Source organism: Equus przewalskii, chromosome 10 (genome assembly GCF_037783145.1).
Source record: "Equus przewalskii isolate Varuska chromosome 10, EquPr2, whole genome shotgun sequence".
Lineage (NCBI taxonomy): Eukaryota > Metazoa > Chordata > Mammalia > Perissodactyla > Equidae > Equus > Equus przewalskii.
Window position 1 is genome coordinate 18451596 of NC_091840.1, and position 12572 is coordinate 18464167.

Sequence of the window (12572 nt, forward strand, 5' to 3'; positions counted from 1 at the left end):
TGTCCAAACCCATAGAAAGTACATCACCAAGAGCAAGCTCTAATGTCAACTAGGGACTTCGGGTGATTGTAATGTGTCAGTGTAGGTTCATCAGTCATAACACAGGTACCACTCTGGTGGGGGATGTTGAAAATGGAGGAGGCCATGCATGCTTGAGGGCCGGAGGCATATAGGAAATCTCTGTGCTTTGTGCTCAATTTTGAACCTAAAACGGCTCTAAAAAAATAAAGTCTTTTTTAAAAATGCCAGTGACTGCTGGGAATATTTTCCCTTCTAACTCCCCTTCCCTATTCGGGTCTCAGCTTAGTTTCTCAGGAAAGCCTTCTCTGAGTCCCCTCCATTAAGTTAGTCCCCAATTATCCTCGCCCATCCCATATCTGCGCTGGTCCTGGGCTCTGTGCCCTCCCATCTGGTCCTTATCTTCTCTGCTCTGCACCGCAGGTGACTGACCCCTGCAGGCCTCTAGGCCAGTGAGAGGCTCTGGCAGGAGACCAGCGGGGGGGAAGCGGGGGGAAAGGAGACTCTTCATCCCTCTTGGTCTTAAGTGGTGTCTGTGAAAGTGGTTGTGTCTCTCCTGTGGTTCCAACTCCTTCCAAGTGAGCCTGGCCCCCAGCCACTGACTACACTGCTTCCCACTCAAGTCCCTCCAGCCCAGGGGTAGTAGTGGATTCCTGGTTACCTTGCCCTCTCCTACTGGGCTTCTCAGCTCTTCCATCCTCCATGTAACCAATTCCTTGCATTAAATTCCAGGTTTAAAAACTCAGAGTGAGTTCTGCTTCCCTGGTTGGGCCCTGCCTGATACAGTAACTCTATCCATCCTCTCATCACCTTCATCACTTTGAATGACATACGTCCTCATCTGTAATCATTTGTTCAAGGTCTGCCCATCCACTAGACTGGAAGCTCCCTAAGGGCAGGGACTGGTCTGGAGGTTCTGTCCTCACTCCCCAGGACCTGACCCAGCAGGTGCTCAGAACATCACATTTGTGCCTGGCCATAGATGAGAGCTGAGATGAAGTCACTTGAGTAGGAGGCAATTAGTGGGTGTCCATGGAGAGAAGGGGTGATGGGCAGAAACCAGACTGCAGGGAGTACACATAAGTGGGAAATGAAGCAGACAGCAGGAATATCAAGTTCAGGAGTTGAGAGGAGAAAGAAGGTTGGGTCAACAGTGTAGGGGAAAGCCAGGACAGGGGAAGGGTTTTTGGTTTTTTTCTTAATTTGTCTGTTTTTAGGCTGGGGAGATGATCACGTTTGGAGGTTGAAAGGAAGAAGCTAAAGGGGAGGAGGTGAAGGGCAGGAGATGCGGGGACATCAGGGGTGGAACATGTGACCTAAGTGGTTTCTGGGGAGGATTACATCCACCAGAAGGGTTGAGGATGGTAGGGCGAGGAGACTGGAGGCAGGGAGGCGAGTTAGGAGGGGATCACCAATCAGGAAGTGAGAATTTGAATCAAGCCTTAACCCAGGGCTCCATAAGAAGGCTCCAAAGTTGGGAGGGGGTTCAGAAGGTATGTCTGCAACCTGCTCTTGGTAAGGTCATTTTTGCCCAGTGCCCAACAGAGACCCCCACCCAGGCAGCTCCATCCTTTGTGGAAGTCGGCACCTCTTCTACTCCTCGCCCACATCACCATGGCACCACCTCTTCTCCAAGAGCCCCGTGGTTCCCCCTGCCCCGTTCTGTCTCCCCATGTAGGGCAGAATTGGTTGGGGGCAATCAGGGTCCAGAATTGGCATGCAGTGATGTGCTGGTAAATGCTTAACAACAAGCTCAGGGCTGGGAAGCCCTCGGGCATTCTGTTTGCCAATTTCCATGGTATAAATACTCCCATCATATCCAATTTCAAGCTATCAACATGGGGTCACCAATGGCAGAGTAGGAAGAGAGCTCCAGCACCCCACTGCCTGCAACTATTCCCTCCTCTGCCTCCATGGCCCCTCCATCGACTTCAGGACTGGGTGGCAGCAATGGGGCAGGTCCAAGCCGGGGAGGGCAGCAACAGCATCACGCCTGCAGCCCCAGGTTGGCCCCTGAAAGGGAAAGTAAAACTGCCTCTCCTCCAGGAACATCCACGCGCAGCCCCCAGTCATCTCTGATCTCAGCCTCACATCTGAGTTCTTCTCAAGTGTAACTTCAGGATCTCATAGAAATTTGGGCCTGAGATCCAAAGACACTCAGATGATTCACTAGTCATTTTCTCACTAGACACGGCTGGACATCATGAACTGGGCTGACTAAGGCAATAAAAACCAGAATATACGTTTCTTTCTTCCAAAGCAAACAGAAAAGAAAAAATGATCCAAGGATAGCATTCTCTCAGTGATGCACAGAATTCACTCTTCATCACACTTCTACAGAACTGATGGGCAATTGGCTCCTTACAGCCCAAAGTCTCTTTTTTTTTTTCTTAATTTTTATTTATTTTTTTTTTTAAAGATTTTATTTTTTTCCTTTTTCTCCCCAAAGCCCCCCAGTACATAGTTGTATATTCTTCGTTGTGGGTCCTTCTAGTTGTAGCATGTGGGACGCTGCCTCAGCGTGGTTTGATGAGCAGTGCCATGTCCGCACCCAGGATTCGAACCAACGAAACACTGGGCCACCTGCAGCAGAGCGCGCGAACTTAACCACTCGGCCACGGGGCCAGCCCCCAGCCCAAAGTCTCTTTGCAGAGTCTTGCATGCAGGAGGGCAGGGGCCCTGGGGTCACATCTGTTTTGAATCTGGTTTGCTGTCTTTTGTTACAGAAAAGTGACTTCAAGCAAGTTACTTCTCTCTGAGCCTCAGTTTGCTCATCTGTGAAATGGGGATAATAACAACCCTACTCTATGCGTTTAAGCTGCAAGGGTTCTCAACTGGGGGCAATTTTAGAGACATTTGGCCATATCTGGAGACATTTTTTGTTGTCACAACTGGGTGCAGGGGAGTGGTTACTGGCACCTAGTGAGCAGAGGCCAGGAATGCTCTTAAACATTCTACAATGCATATGACAGCCCCCCCACAATGAAGAAATTATCCAACCCAAAATGTCAATAATGCCAAGTTGAAAAACCCTGAACTAAAGGGAATATTCAGTGAGGTTCCACACATGAAGCACTCAGAAGTGTCTGGTTTACTTTTGTAAGCTCTCAAAACACAGAAGCTGCCATCTTTTCAGAAGAGCACAGTCTAACCCTTCTCCTTCCAGACTTGAACCATTGGGGTGGGATGTGGAAATCCTTGAGTGCTAAGAGCCCAGCTCACTGCTCTAGGTGTGAGTCACCCGGTAAATGTCAATTTATTTTATTTAAAACAGAGCTGAGGCTGCACAAATGACTCAGGGCTAGAAGCTTTCCCAGGTTGTCGTGACTTAACTGGCTCGGTTGGGAGGAAGTAATTTTGTCCTGAAGGTCTCCTTCCAGAAGGTGCAAGCATTTTAAGGCTCAGAGACACCTCACCCTACACACGGTGGAGCTTGTGGTGGAGCTTGGAAAGGCCTGAGAAAAGTAGCTGAAACTTCGAGGCCCTGCTTGTCCTAAATACCTTCCTGAGTAGTCTGTGGGGGTTTGTTCCTCTCCTGCAAACTGATGTGAAATTCCTTCCTGGGAGTCACAGCTTTGGGTCAACACAGCTCATTCTCTCCCACTAATACACATCAGTGTTAGTGGATAGATTTAAAGACAATCTTGATGGGGTGGGTGGGGGCATGGAGGGCACCCAGGACAAAGAAGTGTCAAGGGAAGCTGGGTAAAGGATGTGGGCCTTGGGCGTGCTAAAGAAGGAATGGTGAAACAGAGAGAAGGCAAAAGCAAGCCAGGGAGTGTCTGCAGACTCTCGGCCCTGTGCCCACGACTTTCCTGAGAAGTGGTGAGCCCTGAGGCAAACAGGTGGTGGGAGAGGTGGCAGGCTTGCTGCTGATACCAACCTGGAGCCCATTGGGCCAAGCTCCACCTCTCCCTGAGTCACTGAAATGAAAAACCCTGGGGTTGGAAGGAGCTTTAGGGGCCACCAGCTTCTTTCCTGCCCACCATCTCCCAAGCCAGTCAGTGGCAGGGCCAGTTTATGCAGAGATGTCCAGCTCCAAGCATGGGCTCTATGGGGGCCACAACCTCAAATGCTTCAGGGGCCAGAAGGTTAAGACGTTGGGTGTAAGACAACAGGGGCAGGGGCTGTCAGGGACTGCAGTCTCTGCTCTAAGGCACTCAAATGCAAATTTAAAACAACCTTGAGCCAGCCAAACAAAACATACCTATGACCTAAGTGAGTGGGTGAGGCCCTTAGGCTGTGAGTTTTCCACCTCTGCCTAAATAAATGCTCTTCCCTGTCCCCCAACAACGGAGATGTCTGTTGGGTGCAGATCTCCAGAAATAGGACCTGAGTTACCAAGGACTGTCTGAAAAGTAGTCCTGAGCAGGTGGCCTGGCCTTTGTTCAAACACTTCCAGAGATGGGATGATCCTTATTTCTCAAGACAGCCTGGGACGGGACCTGCCTACCCCACCACTGAAGCCAGTCACCACACCTGCATGCCGTGGACCACTGATGGAGGTGGGGTGCCCAGGTAAGGACATATCTTTTATTCGGCCAACTTTTACAGTTTGGAATTTTTTGTTTATTACAAATCAAATACAAGCTCACTGTAGAAACAATGGAAAATACAGATAAAGAGAAGTCAGAAAAGAAAAAATGTCCATAGCTCCCCTAACCGCCTCCATTCAGAAAGAAGCACTGTTGACACCTTGGTGCATATTCAGACTCCGAGGCCTTTTTGTTTTCATAGGTAAAGCTCTAGTTTTTCTGGCTGTGTAACCTGCACGCCCAGAGAGGAGATGCTTCGCACAGCACTCGCACCACGCTTCTTCTCCGGCTGTGGGAAGGGGTTGCACCACGCCATCCGCACGCTCTCATCAGACCTCGGTTTCAACACACAGGTCTTACCTGCGTAGGCCCTTGGCTCCCCAAGCTTCTCGAGGGCAGGCACCAGAACCTGTCTTACTCGTCCTTGGGGGCTCTACAGCGCTAGGGACATAGTACGTGCTCAATAAAAGTGTTTCCAACCGCCCCCCACCGGTTTTAGCCGCCACAGCCTCAAGCAAAGAGGAAGCAGAACCAGACCCAAGAAAGAGCGCCTCGTCGTCCCCAAGATAACCGAAGTTCGAGGCCGGGGAGTGCCCACGCATGCGCACACTCTGCCTTCCTTCCCGTAACCTCCAGAAGAACGCAACCCGTAAAAAGACTGCCAGAAGCCGAGGGCGCATGTGCGGCTACACCGACACCCCGGCCGCCTCCGCCTTCTGTCAATCCGTCCGCCCAGCAATCTCTCCTCTATAAACACCGTCCGGAAGTAGTGCCCATTTCTGGAAACGAGACCTCGTTAACCAATCGTTGCCAGGGGCGGTACGACGGGACTAGCCGGGACGCGCCGTCTCATTGGTTGCGTTGGAGGAGTGGGCGGGGCCAAGGGTCGAGGTGCGGCCAAAGCGAGGAGGCGCGAAGCCAGGCAAATTTGCGGCCGCCGGCGGAGGCGTGGCCCCGGGGGTGGCCGGGAAGGCGGTGAGGGGCGGGGCCCGAGGCCGGGGCGGAGCGGCAGTGGGGCGGGACGACCGTGGGCCCAGAGAGCAGCGGTCGGCCACCGGCGGCGGGAGATCGCGGGTGAGGGAAGCGCGACGCTCGCTGGTTAGGGAGATCGGCGCTCGGCCGGTAGGTGACTGGGCGGGACCCCGGGACCCCGAGCAGGGAGCAGCGGGGATGGGTCGCCCCTCAGCCCGGGGTCGGGCTGCGGCCTTGCCCGCCGCCCCAGAATGGGGGGGGGGGGGGTCGGCGGCGCGGCCGGTCGGACCCACTCGCGCTCAAGCCCTCGGCGCTGGTGGCCGCGGCGCCCTCACGCGCGCTGCCGGGGCCACGGTCGCACGCCATGCTCGCCGCAGCCCCGCAGGCCACACGCTCGCCAGGAGGGCGCGCAGGGGCGCCCTGCTTCCCCTTCCCCGACATCCCCATTCCCCGGCGCTCCCAACCCCACCGGCAGGCCTGCCCCTGCTGCTCCGTTCCCCGGCTGCCCCCAGGAGCGGGGCTTGTCTCGGCACCGGGCGGAAGGTGTCTAGTGTTCAAGTGCGTCCGGTCCATGCGCCCTTCCACCTGCCCTGGCAGTGAAACCCTCTGGCCTTGCCTGGGAAGTTCTCGGGTCATACCCCGAGGCAGGGAGAAGGAGCAGATCCTGCCCTTGACACCCAGCCGGGCACTGTTGGCCACTCGCAGCATCCTCTTGCTTCCCCTGACCCCGCTGTAATTCTTCAGTCCGCTCCACTCAGGACTTTCTATGTCTGCTCAGATATAATATTCCCACCCTGGAAGCCCATCGTGACCCCGGCAGCCTGCCGCTACGGGGCACCAGGCAGAAAGAGGCCACTTGTACAGCGCAGAGTCCCACCTGCTCAGGAGCCTCCTTGATGCTGAGTAACTTCAGAAAAAGCGTTTCCTTCTTACTGAAGTTAAAATGTTGCTCTCAGTCCTGAAGGGTGGACTGGGGAATGAGAGTGGGGAGGAGAGGATGAGTGGAGAAAAGGTCCAGAAATGAGTGGTGTAAATGGCAAAATTATTGTTGTTAACTGGAGGCAGTGGACACCAGTGAGTTGGTTAAGGGCTCTAAAAGCAAGTAAAGTTAAAAGATGAGAGGTGGGGCCTAATACAAAATAGCAGTCTGAAGTTTATTCCAGGAAAAATGTTGAAAACCCCTTGACTAGAAACGTGGTCTTTCTGAAAGATTAGAAAGAGATAGCATCTTAACATTAGTGATGTGTTTTTTACTTAGTGTCTTCATACCTGTCTGTGTGATAAGATAGATAATAGTGTCCTATTTTATAGGTGAGGCACCTGAGGCACATGAGGGGGAGGTATTTATCTTGCCTAAGGCCTCATAGCTGGGACTCAGGATGAGGACTCCAGCCTGGGTCACTGGAGTCTTGCCCAGGCTCCTTCCCCTGGACCAGGACCACATTATGGGACTTAGATGCAGGAAGGAGGGAGAAGTGTTTGGTGTGGTGTTTATGCTCTTAACGTGAGAGGACAGGTGCTGTCTTGCTTACGATGTGTTCGGGTTTACTCTTGGTGTTTTTGAAGTGATGTCAAAGTCAGTTCTTTCGGTGCAGCGATGCCAGACCTCTAAGTTTTTCAAGGCGCCTTTAGGACATCCTCATTTATTTTGAAGGGTGTGGTGAACTTCTCAGAAGGTCTCAAAATAAAAGTAGTAGTCTCTGACTTTAATTTTAGAAATACGTACCCAGGTATATGTTCCAGCATTTTTGTGAAATCGGACAGCAGTAAGCTGCCAAGCTTTAGATCATCTTCTGACCGTTTTCAGATTATAAGAAGCAGTTGTGAAGGGGTTTTTTTGCCCCTGGTATTGCCTGTTAGAGTTTGTGGGAGCGGCACCCCAGACAGAGACCCTGCCAAATGAGCCTTCATCTATTAAACAAAAATGTCTGGTTGGCCGTTTCGCCTCAACAGATGGAGGTCTGGTTCCTCATTTTGGTTCTCCTGTTGAACACTGACTCCTTTGTGATCCGCTTGGAGTGTTTGTGTATCATTTAATGTTCGGAAGTAGGCTTCCCCTTATTGGTTGGTTGTCCAACTCCAGGCAAGTGTTGTGACTTTTTGGTGCGTGACAACAGTCCATCCTGGCCAGGGGCTGGCGAGAGATCTGTAGAGATGTGAAATAGGTAAAGCTTCACCCAGGGTTATTTTCTTCGTTGTTGGCACCCTCTTAAGAGTGTCCTATCACTTTGGCCCGTGAAGTCACTTTTAATTTCCTATTTTTTTTCCTGTCTCAATGGACGGCACCTGAGCTTTCCTAACAGGCCTGCCTGCCTTGATGAAGAGCTGACAGATTCATGGTGGTTGGCTTGACAGATGTTCTTTCTGGGAGGATAGTTAAGAAATCTTAAAACTGAATTCAGTCCTAAATTAAAAGTGTAAGTCAGCTCGATACACATATAGGCAGCATATTTGTACCAATGGCTTTTATCATCTCAAAGCTGTTTTTTTTTTTCCTGGCAAAAGGTTAAAATGCAACTAAAATTCTGCTTTCATGATTAATAAGTCACTACCGCAGTTGTGTCTGATGCTTCCTGTTTGCCCCATTTTTGTATTTCAGTTAAACTGGAAACATCTGAGCATTATGGGCACTTTTGATGGCACCAGTGTGAAATTGGCGGGAAGGGGGGCAATTCCTGTCAGTGGATTTGGGAAACTCTAAGGATAAGCCAGCCCCTCTGTCCTCTGCACACCGAGATCCCCAGGAAGGGAAAGGAGTGGGGGTTGAGCATCTGCAAGGGGAGGGTGAGCATTTAAAGTGATGCACGTGTGAAGGCTTCGCGTGTGCTTGGTGATGCTGACTGAAATGTTGAAAGCAGTCAATCAGAAATGGAAGGCCAAATATAGGGCAAACTGTGTAGTAAGACACTTCAGTTGAGCTGAGCGAGACATTGAAGTATGTCAGATGTGGGGTCTTTAGTTCTGGGTTTGTCTTACTACCTGGGTGACAATACAGAGAAAAGTCAATTTTCCTCAGTGGTCTGTGTGCCCTTCTTTGTATTTCTAGGTTAAAAGATGCTCTTCCCTTCTTGTTGTTTTACATCCTTTAATCTCTTATCCTCCTGATATAAATCCCTTGAAATTATATGGCATCAAGAGTAATGGTACTTTGTAGCCATTGTTTTCTGTTTCTCACAATGTTTGTATAAAGAAAGGCAGGGACAAAGATCAGGAAAGTGAAGGCTAGTAAGGAGAAATGAAGTGGACGAGGTTACTCAGGAAATCAGTGTCATGCCCAGAATCTAAACCCACGTTTCTTGACATCTAGTTCACTGTTTTTTCTACTAACTTACTCATGAGAGGATAAGTTGGGTATTTTTCCCCAAAAACACATCAATTTTGAATGTTACTAAATCAAGGTAGCTGTATTTAACAGTCTATTTATGTTACTTATTAATTAATATTAATATGTATTGTTAGAATTGATTATTAATTAATACTGATTATTTGTAATAATTATTAATAAAGGCTGAAAGATCAATGGCATATCCTCTGGGTGGGTCTGCTTTTCCCCATTTCACAGATGCAGGAATGAAGGCAGAGTGGTCAAGTGGTTTGCTCAGAGCCGTAGAGCAAGGCCCTGGTGTCTCCAGGCCAAATGTGGGGGTTTAGGCTGTCAGGTCAGACAGACCTGGGTCAGGGCCCGGTCTGCCACTGTCTGCCTGTGTGACCTCAGGCAAATCACTTCACTTCTCTAAGCATCGGGCGCCTCATCTGTGAATGGGATCAGAAATACTTCATGGGGTTATTCTGAGTAGGAAATAAGAGGGTATATGGAAAATGCTGAGCACAGTGCCTGGCACACGGTAAGGCACAGAACACGAAGGCTGGCGGTGGTGGTGGGAGTTGGAGTAATAGCAGTGGTGGTAGTTGCCGTTTACCACACTGACTGGACCTGTTTTCTGTAAGATGATGTCAGGAAGGGTCAGACTGCCTGACAGGGTAGAGTCATTTTCTCATTAAGACCTCCAGGGGACGTTTCTTCTGTCTAGCGGTTTTTGCTGTCAGCTTCTCCCTGTCTTACACTAAATACTGTCTTCACCACCCTCCAGATGAGCCTAAAAAGGCCCAGGAGGCCCTGCCTGACCAGAATTGGCGATCCTAAACCCTGGGCACTCTCAGCCCTCCCAGGACTCTGAGCCAGAGGCAGAGCTGGGCCTTTCTAGGGCTCCCTGTGTCTGCCATGTGGTGAAGTGGGTCCCCGCCTTAACTCTGGAGGTGAAAAAAAGGAAAATCCTTTGTAGAATATAACTCATCAAAGACTTTTTCTTCTTTGTTTGGGGGACTATGGGGGAAATTTTGGTTCTGTGGGATGAGGTTCCCACCGCCACGTGGCACGCGTGGCTCACCATCCTTTCCTCTTATAAATGTCTTTGTCAACTATCACCAATACCATGTTTGGGGGCCATGGATCTACAGTCAGGGACTTGCAGATTTCCCTTTAAATCATACAAGAAAAAAAAAGTTTCACATTACATTTTAAATTCTTTTTTCCCCTTCTTAATACAAAACAAAAATACAGGCTCCCATAGGCTGACGTTCCCTTTAAATAACATTTTGTTTTCTCTTGGGGAAGCTGTCTTCATGGCCAAAGAGTCATTTCTAAAGTGAACCTAGTTTTTAGAAAAAATAGATCACCGGATGTCAAGCCTCATGTGGAGCTCAGTTCAGATGAAAATGAAACCAGCAGGCCTGGAGTGGCAGCTCCACACTTGACTTCAGGCTGGAGGTGAGAGGCAGAGTGTGTCTGGACCCAGCTCGATGGCTGGTTGGCCCCACAGACTGCATTTGATAGGTGCCTTAGTCATTTTCCAGGCAACTTTGCTTAGGTGAGCAGAGCACTTTCTCTGGAAGGTGAGTCACCCATGCAGGGGGTAGGTGACAGGCGATCTCTTCCCCAGCACGTTGCAGAGGAAGTCTTGAGCAGACCTTGTAGAGAAGCCCTCTGCCAAAGATCACATTCATTTCAGCCCAAAGAGGCAGAGATAAGGAAGCAAACAGGAGGCTCCCGCCGCTTGCTGAGTGACAGAGAGATGGACACCCTGGCAGGGGGGTCATGTGGCCAGGGCACCGAGCCCAGATCAGCAGTGTCACTGCCCTTCTGAGTCCAGCAACCTTAAGGGTGGAAAATGGCCCGCTTCCAGTTACAGTCAGCAAAGAAGCAGGAGGGAGCTTTGGCTCTAGGGAGCTGGGAAACCCCGCTGCAAAGAGTAGAGAGAGAGAAGCCGTACTTTGGTGTGAAAGACCTTTTGGGGAACCCTTTTCTACCTGCCTGCCTTTTTGCCATCTGAGTTAGAGCTCTGAAGAGCTCTAGGGATTGGAAAGGCTAGATTAAACCCTGGATTTCAGGAAGCTTTGAAATCCTAAGCCTGTACCACCTCTGTAGTCTACACTTCTGGAGCCAGTGTTTGGACTCAGAAAGAAGCCGCAGAGGGAACTCCTGAGCCATCCCTTCCACTCAGTTTCTGGTTACTGTGGCCTCTACAGAGCCTCTTACCACTAAAGCCATGACCAGGTGTCCATCAAGACAAAGAGTTTGTTCAGCTCTCTGTTCTAGACCAGTGCAGTTGGCGGTGAATTGACTGCTGATGGTCAGGGACATCTGTAAGCAATGTCCAGGGTCACCCACAAGGTGAACTTGACTTTATTGAAGCTGCAGGGGAAAAGCTAGTATTACCTTGCAAGTGGTCTTGTTTCCTGTAACTGTCGCAGACTCCTTCCCCAGCCCTGTCTACACACCCCATCAATCTGGACTAGCAGCAGTCACTTCAGGCGGACATGGCTAAGTGACCTTAAGCCTTAACCACTCTGTCAAGAAAGACCTACTGGAATTACAAACCAGAAATGATCATTACTGTTTGTGCCCTCGTCTATTTTACAGAAGAGAAAATGGTGGCCCAAGAGAGCTGAGTGAGTTGCCCAAGGTCACAGGGCTAGTTAATAGCAAAATCTGAACTACAGTCCAGGCTCTTTTCACTATGCTTTGCTGCCTCTGAACAAAGGAACTGCTCTGGAGCAGGAATTGTACTTTTTAGCTAGCTCCTCCTCCATTCCCCCACCCCCATCCCACCATTCTCAGCCTTTCTGCAAGCTCTGCCAGACCTGGGAAGGGCGGAGCCAGAGCAGCAGCTGCTTTGGGTCTAAGAAAAAGTAAACAGAAAGCTTTTTATTTGACTCTGTCTTGTACCATGAGGTTCGTGTAACCATAAGGAGGTCAAGGTTGATAGGAATATACAGTTCTGGGCAGGGTTACCCGGAAGTCTCAAAGGTTGCCTGCACCTTTAGGGCACTTTCCTACCTTGCCAAGCAATATCTTATCCAAAATGGGCATTCAGTTACTATTAATGATTGATTGCAAGGGTACAAACCTGCTGGGCATCAAGAAGCTCTTCTCCATCTCTCTCCCATGAAGAGACGTGTTGCCCGTGGCATGCAGGTGGCCAGAAGAACCAGAGTAGTTGGGTGTCACTCCGACTGGATTCATCCGGCTTCTCTCAGTGAAGAGAATCTTCCTTGTGGGCAAAGCAATGATGTCATATCTGGATGGTGGCCCCTGTCAGTGCAAAGAGCTGTTGTATCCAAGATCCACCCCCCACCTTCTGCTGACGTTGACATTTCCCTTTACTGGGCCAGAATTAGTCTACTGGTCAATACTAGGGATGGTGGGAGGCTTGGGAGGAAAGCGGGGCTTAGCCAGCCTCAAATGAGGATGCTGTTGCCAATTAAGATTAGAAATGAACTCCTGCGCCCAGATTGATATCGTCCAGTTCAAAAGGGTCATCTTCTCAAGGAATTGAAAGTAATGTGGGTCTCTAGGTCAGCATTTAGGAAAGGGGATGACAAAGGTGGCTCAGTAACTGCTTGCATGATACCTTCTTGGTGGGATGCAGTCAGAATACAGCCACTGTCCTGTAGCCCCTTGTGCAGGGAACTGGCTCCGTCCTCTCCAGCTCACCAGGTGATTGGAGAGTCTGGATGCCCATCTCCCAGGCCAGCCACGCTCTCAGA

The 12572-nt window shown here is 50.2% G+C and overlaps 1 protein-coding gene across 1 annotated transcript in view; it reads left to right on the forward strand.

Annotated features, from left to right (window-relative positions):
- The first annotated feature begins 5524 nt into the window (after positions 1-5524).
- The window catches only part of MAP3K14 (mitogen-activated protein kinase kinase kinase 14), a 40980-nt gene continuing 33932 nt past the window's right edge, over positions 5525-12572 (forward strand). Inside the window, exon 1 of the mRNA XM_008525842.2 lies at positions 5525-5675. The gene's annotated coding sequence lies outside the window, so the exon portion shown is untranslated. The remainder of the gene's footprint in view (positions 5676-12572) is intronic.